The sequence below is a fragment of the Equus przewalskii genome, chromosome 12 (genome assembly GCF_037783145.1).
Source record: "Equus przewalskii isolate Varuska chromosome 12, EquPr2, whole genome shotgun sequence".
Taxonomy (NCBI): Eukaryota; Metazoa; Chordata; class Mammalia; order Perissodactyla; family Equidae; genus Equus; species Equus przewalskii.
The window spans coordinates 39504353-39524937 of NC_091842.1; the positions used below are offsets into that span (position 1 = coordinate 39504353).

Below are 20585 nucleotides of genomic sequence, written 5' to 3' on the forward strand. Positions count from 1 at the left end.
CCAAACATTTTCAATCTTCCCTTTTGTACAAACTACCCTCCAATGGGCTGTAACCGCACTGCAAGTACTTCTCCTGGACAAGCTTCCTTGCCACCTTCTTTCCCTCCGACGTAACTACCTGCACTACCACATTTGCCGCCACCCCTGGCCCTTGCCCCAGCTTCTGCTCCAGCACGCCCACTGGTGACAACAAACCAGCAGCTTCCCTCCTCTGAAACCCAGCAGCCCTCCCTTTAGGGTGGATGCGGGAGAAAAGGAAAAACAAGCCAGTGATGAACATAGGGCGCTGCCTTACATATCAGTAAAGCAGGCTCACGGGCTGAAAGGGAAGAGTGAGGGACACAGTGAGCACTCTTCGTAGCTCGTCTTTTCAAACGACTGCCTGTGGGGAGCAGGCTGTCTCCACAGCAGCCTGGGCTCCTTCCCAAGCCTCAGTGTGGGAGGAACATGAATAATTTACAGTGACAAGAAACAAACACCCAACACTCTCGTTCCAAACAGCCTCCCTCTTAAAACCCAACCCATCACGCTCTGAGGGGAGCCTGGATATTCATCATATACAATTTAAGACACATCTCTTCAAACATGAATTGATAATACTGGAGGATTCCACTTGTACGAAATTCTAATTTCTGTCACCATCAGCTAAAGGATCGATGGTGACAGAAATCAGAAGTGGTTAAGGAGGGACACTGAGAAGGGGTGTACAGCAACTTGCTGGGGCAATGGTGAGGTTCTACGTCTCTTTCAGTGGTCGTCACGCTGACGGATCTGCACACTTAAGATCTGAGCACTTGGCTGCACGGTAATAATACCTCAGTTTTAAAATAAGACAGCAGGTGTTTCTGGCATGTCCCAGGTCCAGACCACCTTTCCTTTGAGCCAAAGGTTCCATCACCCCTTATACTTTATACTGAGAATCCATCTAGTCATTTATTTACCAAAATTGTACTGAAAGTCTAGGTCTTGCTCTAGGCACTCGATATCAGCAATGAACACAGTCAGAAATCTGATCACGTTGGGGGGGGCCTGGGGGGCCAGGGTGTGTGCTTTCCTGCACTGTTACCTACATACTCACAGAAACCACTTCTTTCGCTCGAGGAATTCGTGGCAAAGTGCACATTAGTGAACAAGAGAAGTGTTGTCAACTGGGCTGGGCAGGGAGGAGTTACCACAACCGCGTGGAAGGGATGCAATCCTCCCTCGGCCACAGGAGAAAAGGCAGGGAACCACCCCCTTGCATCTTCGCATGGGGTCCCACTAAGAGAAAGGAAGATGTCTAAATGTTGACATTTTTCTTCTTTTATCTCTCTTTTTTTTATTGTGGTAAAATATACATAACATGAAATTTACCATTTTAACCACTTTTAAGTATACAGATCAGTGGCATTAAGTACATTCACATTACGTGCAAGCACCACCACCATCCTCTCCAGAACTTTTTCATCTTCCCAAACTGAAACTCGGCACCCAACAACCACTAACTCCCTGTTCTCTCTCCTCCAGCCCCCAGCAACCTCCATGCCACTTTCTGTCTCTATGAACAATGTTGGCAACTTGCTATACTTAGTGGCACTTCTTCACTAAGCATTTCTTCGGTCAAAGGCTCCCACAGATGTGGCTCCGCAAAGCGTGGATTCTGTGACTTCCCTAGAAGGGAGGTTGCCGGACCTGAGCACCATCTCAGCGTGAGCCGGAAGCTCTGCCGCGCTGGGGCCATCTGTGGGAGAACCCTGGGTCACATGGTCAGGGTATGTGTTGAAAGTGGCCCCTGGGATCCCACCCAGGAAACAGTCCAGAGAAAGGCTTTTGTCTGGGCATCTAGAAGGAGCTCCCAAATCAAGAGTTCTGGGAGGTGGAAGAAAAAGAGGCCTGAAACGTCCTCTGCACATCAGATGGTGCCCTCCCTGCAACAAACAGAAAGGAACACAGATTGACAAGGTTTCTTAAGGGCCTGTGAAGCAGGAGGCAGCAGAGTCCAAGGGGAAGGCAAGGCTACCAGGCCAGAGAGACCTGGGTTCAAATTAACTTTCCAGTTCTGTTTGCTGTGGTCTGGCCCTGAGCCGCAGAGGGGGCTACCAAGTGGGACTGAAGTGCTCACCCGATGAGTGGGAAGTGTACAAGACGCATGCATCAGTCAGTGAAGACCAAGCCCTCTGCATACGGCAGCCGTCACTGCCAGGTGCCAAGTTCTCTGCCAGGGGCCAGTGAACTTGGGGGACCTGCACTTGAAGCTCCAGCCCTTCTCCAGATTCTTGAGGACGAGAAGGCAAAGACAGAGGCCTCCACACAGTTCAGGGGAGGGCATTTTGCATTTTGGAGGTCTGCTCTTTAGCTTTACAATGTATCCCAAGATGAAATAGGTCTTATTTGATTTTAAATTTATTTTTCCATTTTGCTTTTTTACCTCAAGTCCACAGTAAAATGACCAGATGCAAAGGACATGTTCTCAGCCACTGCGCGTGTATGCCACCTGCACCCCCAGACACTCCACCCAAAGGCATGGAGGCTAACCTCGGTGACAGCAGAATCCCCTGGCTGTTCTAAGGACCCACCTCAGAGCAGTCGAGGGCAGGCGAGTTTCTACCTGGAAGGAGGACTGGGTTTTAGGGGTCAGCCAAGGGACTGTCTGCCTTCTGGGGCCCCACTGGGTCAGTGTCAGAATAGAGAAAGACAGCCCTGGCTTGGGGTGAGACAAGGATGAAAAGGAAGAATAGAGACAAGAACAGGACTCAGGAGAAAAAGGGGACACTGAAGTGGGGGCCAGAGATGCGGTGCCAAGAGCAGTCTCCATGGTCCCTTGGCCTGAAAGCTTCCTGGCAGAGAAAACGAGGGTGCAGGTGAGCCCCCGCTGCCAGCTCACATGTTCACGCTGAGACACAGTCTGAGCTCAAAGCTGAAGACAACTGGGGCGCGGGTTGGAGGGGCCGTCAGGACCGATGAAGTGGCTTTGCCCCGCAGCTTAAGCTGGGATCTTTGTAGGAGGCCGCCTGACAGGGTGCCCCCGAATACCATTCCCAGTTCAGATTGAGTGAGTGGGTCAACAAGTTTGGTTTAAGAACAAAACAAAACAAACAATAAAACCGCCTGTAAATACTAGCTTTTTGGGGGTGGGAATCAAAGGGTAGGAAAACATATTTAATCCACATTCTTGACTAAAGCTCTAGACTGGACCCTGTCTAGGGCTCAAACCCAACCAAGAGCGTGTGGGCTCTTCCACCGAGAACTTCAGGGCTGTAAGCAACCCTCGGAGCTGCTGTGCGGGTCAGGGGTATGAAACGGAGAGAGAGCGACTCAGTTTGAAAGGAGAAAGCACAGCTACACGAGAGTGGAGTTTCAGAAACCCTGCCCACGCCTTCGCTGGGGCCCCTTTGCAAACCTGCAAAGAAACCTCCGGGCCTTTCTTTGATGTTTCTATCTCCCTCTGCTAGGTTTTGCTGTTTTGTTTTTAAATCTCTGCTTCTCTGGGTTTGCATTTAAGAGGCTTTAGAGTCAAACAGATGTTAAACATGAAAGTGGGTCAAATAGGGTATCAATTAACATTTGCTCACGAGGTTAACTTTTATAACAAAAGTGATTTTGAAAAAGTAATTCAATCTCCTGTCAGCATTTGCCTCTGGAATTATGGCAGACATCTGCGCTCTACAGCACTCATTTCTGCATTATTTGAGCTTTTTTTTACAATGAGCTTGGGTTATTTTTATTATTAGGAAAAAATAAATACTTTCAGGTGGAATGTGAAAATAATGAACACATTTTTACATTAAAATAATCTCACGGACTGTTTTTAACTACTAAGAATGTGGAAATTTCACAGTGTCTCTCCAAATTATAAGTAGAATGATTACCCATTTTGCCCCAAAATAGTCTCTCTTAGCATCGACTTTTAAACCCATATCCCTGGAACAGCATGGCATTTTATGCACTGATGCCAGAAATAAATATTCTAAACACAGATTCACAGTTGTAATGAAGCAAAGAGGTGGTGGTTGTAGACAAGGACACCGAACAGAGTTGTAAAAACATTTTAAAAAGTTCCTGTGTAATCATTAAAAAGCAATTTGAGTGGCCATATAGAATCCAATTTTTAAAAATATTTACAAGTTTTAAGACAACCTTCTTTTTTTTAGATTGGCACCTGAGCTAACAACTGTTGCCAATCTTCTTTTATTTTTTTTCTGCTTGTTCTCCCCAAGTCCCCCCAGTACATAGTTGTATATTTTAGTTGTGAGTCCTAGTTGTGGCATTTGGGACGCCGCCTCAGCATGGCCCGACGAGCGGTGCCATGTCCGCGCCCAGGATCCGAACCACTGCAGCAGAACGTGCGAACTTACCCACTCAGCCACAGGGCCGGCCTCAGGACAACCACTTGAAAAAAGATTTTTTTTTTTTAAGATTTTATTTTTTTCCTTTTTCTCCCCAAAGCCCCCCAGTACATAGTTGTATATTCTTCGTTGTGGGTCCTTCTAGTTGTGGTATGTGGGACGCTGCCTCAGCGTGGTTTGATGAGCAGTGCCATGTCTGCACCCAGGATTTGAACCAACGAAACACTGGGCCGCCTGCAGCGGAGCGTGTGAACTTAACCACTCGGCCACGGGGCCAGCCCCAAAAAAGATTTTTTTAATTTTCCCTTTTCTTGAGGGAGGGGAATGCTCTTTTAAATCTTTTTGTTTTACTATGAACACATGATCATAGTAAAATAAGAATTCACATGCAATATAAACCAAAAACTAAGAATCCTCTACTCCTCTCATCCCCAATGAAATGACAGTTAATGATGTCTTGTGTTTTCCACAAGAAAATAAATTTTTTTTAATAGGCGAAGACTTGCCTGTTATGGGGCCCAAAGGGTCTTCAGGGGTGGCAGCTGTCCAGGTACACTCAGGCCATGACCATTTATCAAGGAGTGCCCTTTTCTGTATGTATATTTCAATAACAAGGTTAAAAATTGGAGACCAGAGGAGAAGCAAAGTCATTTGAAACTAAGAGTAGAAAGAGAAGCAAATACCTGACCAGCAAGACCTGAATAGTTTACAACTAGAGTTAGAAGGTGTCATCTTCCAGAGAGAAACAAGTTTGAAAAAAGTATCAGCACTCCTGGAGACTAGAGAAATGACAGATATACTGTTGCCTTAACATTTTCCAGATAAGAATTCTTTTCAACGCCGAACAGAGGGGGACAATTATCCACAGACTATTTTATAAAATGAAATTGCTTTCTTCTCACAGTTATTTTCAAGATGGGCTCAAATTTCAATACTCTGCTGCCCAAATAGATTCTATTTCAAGAATGCAGGAAACAAAAAAGAGGAACACAATCTGATTTTTAATAGTATTAACTATCCAAAAAGAAATAGAACTAGAAGAATTTCTTTTTTTAATGTGGTCTCTTAAAGATGACAAAAATACCTTTCTTGGGTTTTCCTGTAGAAACAACGACTTTACCAAACATTTGTTCTGTGTCCCTTGTCCACAACTACCTCCTCTTTGCTTCTTCACAACTGTGAATCTGTGTTTAGAACGTTTATTCCTGGCATCAGTGCACACAATGCCATGCTATTCCAAGGGTATGGTCGCTAAGAGAGTCTATTTTGGGGCAAAATGGGTAATCATTCTACTTATAATTTGAAGAGATATTTAAAAATCTCTACTTTGTCACACTCATAGGTAGTTCCCGCCATCATTGTTTAGAATGTTTGTTTCCTCCCTGCCACATGGGCCCTGCATGAGCTGGAGGGTGGTCTCAAGTGAAGCGGTGTGGAGTCTGAGATGCTGACCAGACGAAACCAGGGACTGACCCTCATTTACTGCTACTCCCTCCTCTACCTGACCATCTCAGCTTGGTGCTGTGGCCACCTCAAGGTGACTGTCATGCTTCTGCCAGCCTCCACAGCTGGGCACTTAGGCTCCATGGAGCACTGGTTCAACTGTTGACATGGACCCCAAACCACCTCCTGCAGAAAGCTCTGGCTCCCTGTTCAGACTCCCTTCCTATCACGCCACAGGCACTGAGCAAATGCCTTAAGGTTTGTAGCAGAATATTAACCCTACTGTATGCTTACTGGGTTTACAAACACATAGGTCTCTCTTTAATCAGCAGTGTACGACATCTGGGCTTCAAATAACCCTGCACTCCTGCAGGCCAGCTCCTATCAAAGTTCATGCTAAAAAGAATGATATTTAGGGAAGGAGTCCAGATCCCGGAGTTATCAAAGGCACTTACAAATATGTGCTGAATCAAATCCAGTATTTGAACTTAGCCAGAAAGAGCCCCAGGAGTTCCAGCATCATTTTGCAAATCGTTTTACTTGAAAGCACTGCACATGGACATAAGCAGGATCAACTCTGATACGGAGTCTACACTCCAGGCTGGCTTTCTGCCAACGAGGAACTGAAATGGATAAACCACGAGGGCTCTGTGGATTCCTTCCAGAAAGAGATGTCGAGGGAAATGATGGAGGTAAGATCTACAGATGGAGGAGCCACCACTTAACAGAAAACATTGCCTGATAAGCAGTCAGCTTTCTATTCAGGTAAGAGAGCTGTCACCAACGAAGTGGGACTTGTGGGCTATTTCAGCAGAGCAAAGACATGCACTGTCCTGAATTTCGAGCTCTGAGGATTCCTCTCTACACTGTGTTCCCTGTGGTTGCTGTAGTGTCATGATGCTGTATCAACCTGGTCTAAACACATCTCAGGCTGCCAGAAGCCACACTGCTGCTAACAGGTACACTGACGCTTGGACAGTCTCCAGGACACAGTATCAATCAGCAGCGACAGCATTATCCTTTTCAGTCTCCTTTCAGGTCTAAGTATCTTTTATTTCTCAAATCTCCTAACATCCAGGAATTTTCTTCCATCCCAGACAGAGGCATGCTGTTGCTAAGCAACTTCAACAAGTCATATCTGAAGTCTATGAGTGGGTGTGGTTAAAATAAATAAAGTCACTGCAAGTTACAACTGGGAGAGGCTAAAGATAGACACACACAGACCTTTTAAAAAAGTGTCTGTATTTTTTATTCTGGCTTGTTGATACCAGACTATGCCTTGACTTTGTTACCTTCAGGTTTTAAGCGCCCTCACAGACATCCAGTGCAAGCTCAGTGGGATGGAACTCCAGCAAACCATGGCCCAATGGAGAAGGAACTCACGCACAGTGCACTCTCAAAGAGCCAATTTGCACATTAATTCTGATGGCTGCAAAATCCTAGAATAGGTGAGATGAAGACCTATGTGCACTGCCATGATGATCCATCCATTTGGAAAGATGACTGGGACTCATATTCCAGCCACCTTTGAGTTTCAGCAATTCAGGGTGTGTGTGTGTGCGTGCACATGTGTGTGAGAGAGAAAGAATCTTTTTTTTTTTTTTTCTGCTTCAGCCTCTTTTAATTCAATGCTGTTCAAGACTCCCCTTCCTCCTGCCTCGCAGGCCAATACTATTGGCCAAAGAACTTCTCAAACTTATCTCTACATCACAAAGTACTACAGGGATTGTGGTATCTCTACTCAAGGCCAGGAATCACGTAACTTTCCGGGTTCAGTCAGTTAAGCATTAACTAGAGGTTTTCTGCCTTCAGCGTTCTGGCAAAACATCGGCAACCTTCAATGCTCTCTCCAATTCCAACACTTCAATTAACAAGCACTCCTGGTACTACTGTGTGGGGCTGTGATCCTCTTCCTTCAGGACAAACGAGTAACAAAATCATAGGGCTCAAGGACTCGGCAAGTGAAAACAGATCAATGAAGCAGCCAATGTCCACATTTATTGCAGAGTTAAATCCTTGCCTCGTCGCCAGGTCCTGGCCTCCATCACCTGCTGGGGCACACAGATATTTGTTGCTGGTGGTCCAGAGAAGGCCCACAGCCTCTCTGAAAATTCTCCCAGGGGGACAAACCACAAAAGCTATAGATTCCCTCTCTTTCTTGGGAAGTGCCCAATTCGGCGGAGGAGGTGAGAGTTGGTGCAGGCTCTGCATTGTCAGTAAACTATCAGAAACGTAAGGAACTGATTTGTCCTCATACCAAAATGTACAGCTGAAGACGACGCGGAGACGACCAAGCCACAGGCCCCGGCTTTCAGGAGTTCGTAGGCGGGCAGACAACTACAATCCGCGCAACAAGTACCAAAGCCGCGGCCAGGCCGGGACAGGCGGCGACAAAGCGCTGAACTGAGCGAAGGCCAGACCCCTCGCCCCGAGCGGGACTCGGCGGGAGCGAGGGGCACGCTGCCCTCTGGTTCCAAACTCCCCACCAACTCGTCCCGGGGCCTGGCACCGAGGCGCCCCAGGCAGAAGGGCCGGCGCCCACCGAACGCTGAGACCCGCGCCCCTCTGCACCCCGGGGTCCGGGGCCGCTGCCCGCCTCGCCCCCGGCCGGCGCGAGCCCCGGGGCCGGCCCGGCCTGAAGCCCCGCGGAGACGTCCGGGCTCCGGCTGGCGTGGCCGCCCCCCGGCCTCCAGCGACCGGCCCGGCCGTCCCTTGCCCCGCCAGGGCCACCTCAGGGCCCCCGGCCCGGCCCCCGAGACCCCGCCCGCCCCGGCCCGAGCTGCCGCCTCCCGGCGTCCGGCCTCCGCCCCCGGCCGGGCCCGGCATCCTCCCCGCAGGCCCGAGTCGCGGGGCCTCACCTCGGGCGGGAGCCGGCGGCAGCGGACGACGCCGTGGGGCTCAGCGCATCCTGGGGTCGCCGGGAGCCGGGAAGTGGGGCCGCGCGGAGCCCGCAACGAGTTATGTAACCGGCAGGGGCCGCAGCCCGGACGGAGGCGGCGGCCCGCGGCACTTCCGCCTCCCGCGCCGGGCCGGAGGCGCAGACCGGAAGCCCATTGGCCGCCGGCCCCCACGTGGGGCACCGCCCCCCGACGCCGACGCCGCCATCTTAGGAGCGGGCAGCCTGGCTGGGACCGCGGGTGGAGAGGCGGGGACCACGGCGGTGGGGCCGGGAGCGCGTGTGCTGCTGAGGCTCGGAGAGCCGGCGAAGGCGCCGAGCTAAGGCGGGCTGGCACCTGAGCGCCCCGAGTCTGCGGGCCTGGACGCGGGTGGCGCGGCCCCGGCTGGGAGCCCGCCAGCTCAAGTTCTTTGGCCTTGGCTGAGCGCCCCAAGCGCGGAAGGCGGGCTCCCCAAAACGAGGATCGCTCATAGCCCTCCAGGTCTCGGCCAGCACTCCCATCGTTTGGGTCTGGGGCTTGGGCATGTCCTGGTGTCGAGCCAGGGGAGCGTGACGGAGTGACCCAAGCCGGGCTCGCGGGCAGCACCACCCGGCTCCGCAGAAAGACCGTTGAGGGCTGTCGCTGTGTAAATGGGCAGAGGTCAGTTGCCCTAACGTTGTAGGAGCGTCTATATCATAAGATCTAACTCAAATTTCGTTGCTAGGGAACCTGTGTTGAGCAAAATCTGATAACTTTAAAGCAGGAATTTATTCCTTGCTTTCAAATAACTTACAATGGTCCACATAACCAAAGGATGGAATAAGGACCTGCTTACAGCCAAAGGCCAGAATGATCAACCCTAAAAGGATTTAATTCATATCCAAGAGAATAAACATTATCACAGATTAAAAGTCTAAATAACGCTATCTTAGAAACGTTAAAAGCATATTATTTTGGGGCCTGCTGGTGGTGCAGCAGTAAAGTTTGCATGCTCTGCTTGGTCAGCCTAGTGTTTGCTGGTTTAGATCACAGGTGCAGACCTACACACCGCTTGTCAAGCCATGCTGTGGCAGCGTCCCACATATAAAGCAGAGGAAGATGGGGACGGATGTTAGCTCAGGGCCAATCTTCCTCAGCAAAAAGAGGAGGCTTGACAGAGGATGTTAGCTGAGAGCTAATCTTCTTAAAAAAAAAAAAAAAAAAAAAAAAGCATATTCTTTTCAATAACCTCTTGACAAGGAAAGTTACCTAAAGAGATTAGAAATTTTGAAGGTAATTGGTATAAATAGATCAAGAGTAGTGTAACAAGGCAATATAAAACAAGGATAATCTATTGTCTATGTAATATGATGTGTAGTGGCTGGTGGAATCTTGATTTGTGTAAAGCAACCTGTATTTATATTTCCTTTTTTATAACAGTTTCTGTAAGTGCCTATTTTTTTTTTTAAAACAGGCTGAAAAATCATTTGGACAAAATGGAAATCAATATTATACTATTTACAACTCCATAGAGTTACAGGTTTGAGTACTGCAAACATGCTATTGTAAGCAAAGATGCTGTAGTAAACCATGTTTGGGCCCATTCAGAACATTTTGAGCACTCTACACAATTATATTTAGTGTGTCATTATTAAATGATTTGTAATTAAACTCATTGCAAAAATCATTTAAGACTGAGTAGAAAGATCCACACAATACAGCAAGATAAATGAGGGTAGGACAGTCAAGAGTGAAGTTGGTGTGTAAAATGCATACTTTGAAGTCCTACATACTTTCTAGGGATGGGCTGCAAATTTAGCTCCAGTCTTTCCAGAATTCACGTTGAAGAGAACAACTGGTTACAAGATTTGGCAAGGTAGTGTGTCAGAGGTGGCTAATTGTCCCCTACTGTCCATTGTCCCACACTCCTCCTCTCCTTTTTCTACTTTTTCTTCTTCTCCTCCTCCTTTTTTAAAATAACTGCTTTATCATATCTTCCTGTCGTCACAGAATCCCACCCCCTATAGCAGGTAAATAGCTGTCAAGCTAGGCTTGTATTTCTTAGCTCCCTTGCAGCAAGGTGAGGCTGTATGCCAAAGTTTTCACCAATGTGCAAGAGTGAAAGTGATGTAGGCAACTTCTGTGTCATGTCCTTAGAAGGAAATTACTTAAAAGTTAACAACTGATGAAGCTAGGTGAAGGTGTTTACTGCGTTATTCTCTCAAATACTCAGAAGGTTTGAAGTTTTTAAAATAAAAAAGATGGAGTTAAAAAAAGGAAATTGCTTGCTTTCCTCGTCCTCGCTCTCCCCTTTCCCCATGTTCCCATCCATGGCACATGGGTGCAGTGGTAAGGCCCTCCAATCACACAGGAGAGGCAAAACCCTACCTACGTCCTTGCTACTCAAAGTGTGGTTTGTGGTCCAGGAGCATCAGCATCACCTGGGAGTTTGTTAAAAGTGCAGAACCTCCGGCCTCACCCAGATGGACAAATCAGAATTTGCATTTAACTAAGAATCTGCATTTAACAGGATCCCTAGGTGATTTATATGCACCTTAAAGTTGAGAAGCACTTACTAGATGATGACAGAGGAACAACTTTCTGTTGATTCCAGGGTCTCTGTATAACCATTTAAGATGAACTGTCAAAACTGAAAAGGGCAAATATATCCATTCAAACTTTAAAAACACTCTTTTTAAACCCAAATGAGAAAATAATAATGATAACTATTTTTCAGGACTTACTATGTGCCCTGGCAGCACATACACAGGATCTTATTCATCCTCAGGACAATTGTTTCAGTTAGGTACCATGTGTTACTACAAGGGATATTCAAGGTAGTCCTCCTCTTAAAATAATCCCACCCTCTCCCATTGTGTGCCGGGTGCTCCCTTGGCTCAGTGATTGGCTCAGATAACCAAGCAAGTGGGATGGGGTATCTCCTGGGCATAGGGAATGGTTCGGAAAGGTCTAATCAGCACCAAGCTCAGAACTGATTGGTCCTCTGAGTCTGCCTTCCTGGATTCTTTTTCTCTTTTTTTGATGTTTTGAGCTATTGCTTCCACTTGATCTAACAGACCACTGGCTTTGTGATGACCATCTTCTTCTTCAATTTAGCTACTGAACTTAAATTAAAAAACAAAACAAAAGCACACTTTTCTGTTCCAGAAAGTTCTGCTTGATCAACTCTCCTCCAGTCTTTGTATTTGGGTAAAGCTGTCATCTGTCTCCTCCGAAGTTCTGTTTCACCAGGAGCTGCCTATTCTCAGAGTTGCCTGCTTCTTCTCCTCTGGCTACAAGGTTTCTTCAGGCATATTTTTATTTTTCTCTTGCCTATTCATGACTCTGCACTCTTTGGCTATGGGTCAAGCAGAGACATACCTAGAGGCACTACCAGTGGGGAGAGCCAGCAGTCTGTACTCCTGCAGGCTAGCCATATTCCAAGCTGCCAAGCAGAGGCAGTCCTCCATGGAGCGCTTGAAGGGAGGCGCTCAATTCCTGTTTCCTCAGCTGCAAAACCCTCTCCCAGCCCCAGAGATAGAGAAGCAAAGGAAGCTACCAGCTACATGGGCAGGCTCTGCCCTTCCAGAGGCATGGCTTAATTACTCTGCTAATTATGGAAAGAAGGCATACTGTAACAAATAAGAATTAACATTCTCTGCAGTCCATGAATCTCCAAAGCCAAGATCTCTCCAGAAACTAAAGCATTTAAATGTTCACCTCTCCCCTCTGGTCTCCAGGCTCTCTTTCGGCCCATAGAGGAACAAAGTCAGGTACAGCTCTTTCATGCCAACCCTGGGTGACCCCTGTCCCCATGGCTGTACTCACCTATCTATCAGTAGATGGACCAGGGTTGGGGAGCGGGGAGAGCAGGGGCTGGTCATCAGGTTTCCCACCAATACCCAGACATTCAGGTTATAAACAGGATTGCAACTAACAACCTTGTACAGAAACCTACACACTTTTTGGATTATTTCCTTAGGAAAGAGTCCTAGAATGTTGCTTGAAATTATTTTTAATTGACCACGTTTTCAATTTGGAAACAAACCCCACATTGCCTGCCAGAAAGGTTTTACCAGTTTATTCTCACACCAAGAGTGAGAAGGTGTCTTTCCCACATGTCCTCACCAACATGGGGTGTTACCATCCCTTACCTCTCTGCAATCCAGGTGAAAAAGAGCTCATTGGTTTTTTTTGGTTTAGTTTTTTGTGGGTTTTTTGGTTTGTTTTTTGAGGAATATTAGGCCTGAGCTATTATCTGCCACCAATCGTCCTCTTTTTGCTGAGGAAGACTGGCCCTGAGCTAACATCCATGCCCATCTTCCTCTACTTTATATGTGGGATACCTGCCACAGCATGGCTTGACAAGCAGTGCATAGGTCCGCATCCGGGTTCCAAACTAGCAAACCCTGGGCCACCGAAGCAGAACATGCAAACTTAATTGCTGTGCCACTGGGCTAGCCCCCCAATGTGATATTTTGATTTCGGTTTAACTTGGGGGGATTTTCTGACATAAACATGTTTTTAGAAGTATGCATGCACAAGTAAATTTTTAAAAACAGAGCAAAAGGATATATGGTGAAAAGTAAGTTTTCCTCTGACTCTGAGTGCCAGAGTTCTCCAGGTAACAACTGTTACCATTTTCTTGGTATCCTCTCAAAGCTCTTATTTACACAGACAAGCAATATGAGAGTTTCATAAATAAAAAGCAGTATGAGTGAGATATGGGCTGAGCTTGGATATTGGGTTCTTGTCCTTCCTTCTTCCCTCACTTCAAGAAAGCCGGGCACTATGCCAGCAGCTGTGGGTACAAATGGTGACTGAGATACATCCTCTGCCTTTGAAGAGATATGTGATTACAAGATGTTTTGATAAGGATTTCAGCGGAGGCATGCACACAGGACAACGGGACTTTCAGAATGGAATGAGTGAACGCATATTTGCTAAGGGTCTGCTATGTGCTATGCACTGCATTACAGTCCTTCCTGAATGTCCTCAATTACTTTCCCAGTGACCCTGAAAGGTATATATTGTTGTCCCCATTTTACAGAAGATGAGATACCCACCCAAGGCCTTTATACCATGTGGAATGAGGCTTCTCTCCCCAGGGACAGCCTGAGTGCCCACCTGGAAGAATGAAAGCCAGGAAACAAACAGGTTCATCATTAAAAGCCATGAGGCCATCTCTTGGATCACAGCTTTCCTGACTCACTCAGGAGGATAGCTGAGTTTCCATAAACAATCTTTCCAGGCAGACTCCAAAAACATTGTTCCCAGGGTTCCAGAAACAGATCATGAACAAACCACTTCACGGCAAACTCAGTAGACAGTCAGCTTGTTGATCAGCATCTGCTACACCCGAGAGGACTCTGGACTATCCTGAGAGCATTCCCAGGAGAGCAGAAAGGCACCATGAGAGTGGCTTGAGGTGCAGTGGATTGTTCTGACTCACCGTTCTGAGGGTTTATTAATATTTACATGGGCCAAAGCCAGTACAACCAGGAATATTTTTCTTCCAAAGAAATTCCCTTTTGGTGTAAAATGATGTAAGGGTATAAGTTAGATCACCAAAGATGATACTGCTTGATTCAGTTAGAACCAAGACAGAGGTGGCAGAGGATAACCATGTGGCCACTTAGCCGGGTCTCAGAGGTCAGAGAATTGGGAGTACATTGGGAGGGTCTGGTTCTCCAATTAATATTGTCAGTGTACCCTGAGACTCGGCTTACTGGTCAGACTCACGAAAGACTGGGGCTTAAACCAAATGCTGGCTTACTTGTTTATAGTTAGAGTCACTGGAATACACGTATCCCTGCTCCAGGCACCTCTTCCTCTACCAGTTTTCCCAGGAAGCTAGATTGCTACCCAGAAAGTTCTTGGTGACCAGGGTATCAGAGGAAGGGAAAGAGAGTCTGAAGAGAGATTTGCTACTCAGGCCACGGTGTCACACAACAGGCCCTTCTCTAGTGTCAGGAATGCTTGTCCCACAAGTCCAACATTCCTTGTGTCTGAGCAGTGCTGGAAGGGTGGCCTGACTTGCTGACTCTCCTTTCTCTTGGCTCCATTTCACTAGGCCTCTCTGTAAACACATTCCTTTGCAGATCCATAAATCATGCTTGATTACCTTTCCAGGCCTTGCTTAAGGTAATTTCTTAGTTCTACAGAAACCTGATTTTATCTCCATTTTCCCAGTTCAATTTTCAAAATTCAGCCTTATTCTCTTCTTCCAAGTTCTTGGGAAACAATTCATGACAGGAGGCTCTGCATGGACTATACTGATGTATCTGATTGCTAAAGCATTGATATATAATAATTTTATTTAAAAATCCTTTCAATTATATTTATGCTGTGTCTCTTAACATATATTATCTCATCTAATCATCCCAACAATCACATGAGGTCACTGCAATCATTATTCCTATTTCGCAGATATGGAAACTGAGGCTTAGACAGGTTCAACAATTAACTCAAGATATTATAGCTGTTAAGCTGTTAGGAGCAATTTCAACCCAGGCAGTCTAACTCTGGCGCCCAGGCTTAATTACTCTGCTAACTATGCAAGTAACACATATTCACTGTAACAAATAAGAAAAACACAGAAAAGTATGAAGAAGAAAAAAATTACCCTTTTCTCATCGTCCAAAGATGATCACTCAATGTTAGTATGTCTCCTTACTCTTTTCAGTACGTTTTTAATAATTGATTTTATGTATAATTTTGTATCTTATTTTAAAACTTACACTGGAAGCATTTCCCCATGTTATTAAAAATTCCTTATAAATATCTCAAATGGCTGCAATATTTCTTCCTGCGGAAGAGGAAAAATACTTAGACATTAGGCCATTTCCCATTTTTCTCAATTGTAAATAATTCTGCAATGAGCATCTTCGTATTTTTCCATTCCTGTTTTTCCATTTTCAATATATTTCCTTAGGATAACGTGGCATTTATCGCCAGCTGTCCCCAATGTCTACTCTCTCCTTCTTTCTCATTACAATAGAACTTGTGCTTTTTAGCTGGGCGTGGGCTACCCAGAATAAACACTATGCTTCCTAGCCTCCTTTTCCCCTTCCTGCTGGCTGCAGTGCAGATGTGCTTGCGAGCCACACTGGACTAGAGTCACGAGGGAAAACACTCTAAGGATAGTGGGGCACAAAGCGGAAGTGGCCTGGGCCCCAGCAACTGTCTTGAGCACAGCTGTTATGCCAGCTTGGACTCTATGTGAGAAAAAAATAGATTTCTCTTTGTCTAAGCCAATATTATTTTGGGTCTCTTTGTCTAGTTAGTGAACTTAGATGCCCAATTAGTACAGATAGATTTTTATTAAAAAGAATGTTTTTTTTAAAGATTGGCCCCTGAGCTAACATCTGTTGCCAATCTTTTTTTTTCCTTTTTCCTTTTTTTCCCACTTTTTCCCCTTTTTCCCAGTACATAGTTGTATATTCTAGTTGTATGTCCCTCTGGTTGTGCTATGTGGGATGCCGCCTCAGCATGGCTTGATGAGTGGTGCTAGGTCCACACCCAGGATCTGAACTGGCGAAACCCTGGGCTGCTGAAGTAGAGCGCCCGAACTTAACCACTCAGCCACAGGGCCCGGCCCAGTACAGATAGGTTTTTAGAATTAGATTTACAGGGTCAAATGATATGAATAGTTTTAAATCTCATGATGCATACAGTAGGGACAAATTACTTTACAAAAGAATACTGGGGCAGGCCCGGTGGCGCAGAAGTTAAGTTCACATGGTCTGCTTCGGTGGCCTGGGGTTCCCTGGTTCAGATCCAGGGTGCAGACATGGCACCACTTAGCAAGCCATGCTGTGGCAGGTGGCCCACATAGAAAGTAGAGGAAGATGGGCACGGATGTTGGCTCAGGGCCAGTCTTCCTCAGCAAAAGGAGGAAGATTGGCAGCAGACGTTAACTCAGGGCTAATCTTCCTCAAAAAAAAAAAAAGAATATACTCATTTACCCACCTACTAGCAAAGTAAAAGCATTTGTTTCACTAAACCCTTTCTATCATTCAATAGTAATAATTGAAAACAATATTGACTAATAAAAAATGGATTTCATTTGAGTAGGGTTCCTCTGGCTATGAGCACTCAGTCCATAGCAGGACACGGTAGGCTTTGACTCACTCCCTGGAAATCTTCTCCCTACTCTGGCTGGCTCAGTGCCTGGTTTCTCCAGGTACAGCCTTTCTATGGGCTGCAGGGGAGAAAGAAGGAAGACCATCACTTCACTCCTGGTCAGGCTGTCTCTGTAACTCCTAGACTAGTTGTCTCAGACAATTAAACACGACCTCAGAACTCTCAATTTGAGGGGCCCTTTGGCAGAAAATTAATTATCTAAGCATGTAGTTCTCTAACCAACTATCCAACCCATCATTTCTTCTCCATCCTCCTTGTGCCTAAGCTGCATTCACTGTGGATCTCATTACTCTCCAGGAGTCTCTGGCTGTAGTTTCTACTGTATTCTGTAATCAGTATCAGTAGGTCCAGAATCTTTCTTTGGAAGCATCTTTGGCCTCAGTGACTGGAAAAGAATCCTGTTGGAGTTGACATGGAGCAATGCTGCTCTCTGGTAATGGGATTAACGTTTTGGAGCGACATTTTATAGTCCTAAGCTTCTTTCCGATGAAGGAACTCCTGCCCAGCTAGAGATGGTCCTAGCTTCAAAATCACGGGATCCTCTTGTTCTTGATAAAAGTAAAATCTGCAGGTGTGAGCTGCAGCCATTGTCTCTTCAATTAGAGACTGGATACTAGTGAACTCAGTTTTCTAACTTCTCAGTCAGGCATTCTGGGTACCTGGGATAAAATCCTCTTGCTTTTAAAGAGATATTTTAAAAAGATAATCTTGCCTATCTAGACTTCTTTGGTTCACTGTGAGAAGACTCTGCCAAGTTCCCATAGGTGATAGCACCTCATGAAGGATAGATACACTAAAGGCTGTAAAAACCAGAGACATACTTATTTTTAAGTAACGGACCTAAAAAAGCAGTACCATCTGTGAATGTTAAAAACACTATTCTCAGTGAGCAATTCATTCTGGAAATCATGTTCAAAATTACCAAGGAAAATATATATAGTCGTGCCTTAGCAACTTGGGGGGTTTGGTTCCAGGACAACCCCTCTCCCTGAGGATACCAAAATCTGCAGATGCTCAAGTCCCTTAGTCGGCCCTCAGTATTTGCGGGTTCCACATCCATGGATTCAACCAACTGTGGATCGTAAACATAGTACTAAATACAGAATATTAAGGAGTAAACAGTGGTAATCTCTGGTTGATAAGAATATGGTGCTTTGGGGCCGGCCCCTTGGCGCAGTGGTTAAGTGCATACGTTCTGATTCAGTGGCCCGGGGTTTGCCGGTTCAGATCCCGGGCGTGGACATGGCACTGCTTGGCAAGCCATGCCGTGGTCAGGCATCCCACATAGAAAGTAGAGGAAGATGGGCATGGATGTTAGCTCAGGACCAGTCTTCCTGAGCAAAAAGAGGAGGATTGGCGGCAGATGTTAGCTCAGGGCTAATCTTCCTCAAAAAAACAAAACAAAACAAAACAAACATTAAAAGAACATGATGCTTTTATTTTCTAATTTTCTTATCTGTATTGTCTAACTTTCTAAAACTCACATATACTGCTTTTGTAATAATAAAAAGTTATTTTTGGGGGGCCGGCCTGGTGGTGCAGTGGTTAAGTTCTCACGTTCTGCTTCAGTGGCCCGGGGTTCGCCAGTTCAGATCCCAGGTGCGGGCATGGCACCGCTTGGCAAGCCATGATGTGGTAGGCGTCCCACATATAAAGTAGAGGAAGATGGGCACAGATGTTGGCTCAGGGCCAGTCTTCCTCAGCAAAAAGAGGAGGATTGGCAGCAGATGTTAGCTCAGGGCTAATCTCTCCTCAAAAAAAAAGTTAATTTTAAAAAAGATGTGATCTTCAGAGAAAAAGCAGACGTTTGGCTGTAGAAAGAACTTCAATACATACAGATTATTATTATTATTGATATGTTAAAGGCTGAAGTGAAGAAACTTGTCAAAACATTGTTGTTTTGACAAAAAGCAGAAGGATTTTTCATGTTTGGATTAAATCTGTCTCATGAACATATAATGCATCTATAGTCAAGCACCTGATTTTTAAGAAATCAAGTTAGGCATATCATTCAATCTTATTCTTTCAATCTTGGTCTACCTTAGACTTCGTACCTCATCTCTTTACTTTTAGCAAGATTGAGCTTTCAAGCTTCTTCCTTAACCTACTTGTCTAGTTTGCTGGTTAGGTCTAGGGAAGATTTTGTTTCCTCTCCCATATCAGGGATAACCCTGTCTCTCCAGTTATCCATTGAGTTAATACCACCAGCTCCATTTCTAGTCCTTGGAAATTTTGTTTATCTCTTTGTAATACTGAGAACAGAGTTCAAAGGAAAGGGCTATGAGAGCCTCTTGTTCTGGGTGAAAGGGCCAAAACCCCAAATCAGAAGAATCTGAGCTCAAAATGAGATATCCCTGAAATAAGAATACCGTTAAATATAAGCACAAAGGAAGAGGGGAAAGGTGACTACTTGAACAGTACATCCTCTAGGATTAACAGGCTTTTGGTTTAGCTCTCCATGTACCAGACTGTTAGCTCTTCTTCTACACATATGCTTTGGACCAGTCTAGCCTGTAGGGAAGTTTGTCCTTATCATTCTTCCATCCGTCCTTTCAGCACCTTTTTCCTTCCTCCTAGGACCCTCAGGTAACTCTTGTGACTCATTCCCACAAGGCCTAGCTATTAGCTAGCTGTCTACAGATGTCACTTGCAGCAGATACTGTTAGTTACCTATCTGACATCTACCTACTTCTTTCTTTTTCTTTTCCATCAGAGCCCTGATTTTACGCAGGTGGATGGTCAGGGGAGGCTGAGTCCTTGCCGCAGGGCCAGGGGGTGAACCACGATGGGCCAAAACCAATTATGATAGGTAGTCTTTTTACTCTTAATAATGACTGGTTTAGGATGGGTACATGACACAATGCATGTCTGCATGTATTAGGTGGATTCTGTTGTCACCTTCACCAACGTACTACGGATGGCAGAGGAGAAATATGGAAGCATTGGGAATTTAACGGTGTCATTGAGCCACTGACTTAGCTAACCTGTAACTGTCCTACCTTTGAACCATGTTTTGTTAGGTTTTCTTGCTTGTAGCTGAAAGTATCCTATCTTATATTCCACCAAATCCCACTACTCATTTTATCCAGTCTGATAATATTGTTTTAATAACCATGCAACCATTACTTGAGTAACCTTTTAGGTACAGGCACATGCTTGGTACTAGAATAAGAATATATATGGAGACTTACTCAGAATTTTCTATTTAGGTACCTATCATCCTTGTTTTTTCAAACGAACACCTCTGTAAACTGACAAATTCTTTGAAACTACCCTCTGAAGAGGGGCATTCTGAGCTCTTTGCAGCTGAGGAAAGCAAAGTTGTGTATTGCCCAGAACGACCCAAGCAATTAGTGGCAGAGCTTGTTAAGGAGCTCAATTTTCTAATTCCAAATCCCTACATCCCGTCACCCAGTGTCAGTAAAGTGGAAAATATGTGGCTATGGGGTAGGTCGAATGTGAGGTATTAGGAGGCATACAACGTCCAGCGAAGCAAACCGATGGCTCTACTCTCGCGTGAGGTCAGCTGTGACTCTGAGCCTGATCTGGCCCTGCTGGACTGCAGCCGCGGCGCACAGTGCCCCTAGAATACACAGGGTCGGAGACCAGCAAGCTGGCCTACGTCGATCTGAACTTTGTCCACGCAGAAGACACCTCCTTACATTCCACGGTTCCAAAGTCCTCTCAAGGCACAGGGGACGGCTCAGGTCAAGACTAGGATACGCACGCCTGGACACTCATTCACCTCACCCTGGCCGGACCCAAGTTTCGGACCCACGTGGCACTGCCGGGCGAACCCACATTTCGGCATTACTAC

General features: G+C 45.9%; 1 protein-coding gene across 1 annotated transcript in view; it reads right to left on the bottom strand.

Moving 5' to 3' along the window:
* The window catches only part of NAA60 (N-alpha-acetyltransferase 60, NatF catalytic subunit), a 28122-nt gene extending 18859 nt beyond the window's left edge, over nt 1–9263 (bottom strand). Inside the window, exon 1 of the mRNA XM_070568637.1 lies at nt 8627–9263. The gene's annotated coding sequence lies outside the window, so the exon portion shown is untranslated. The remainder of the gene's footprint in view (nt 1–8626) is intronic.
* Nucleotides 9264–20585: the final 11322 nt, after the last annotated feature.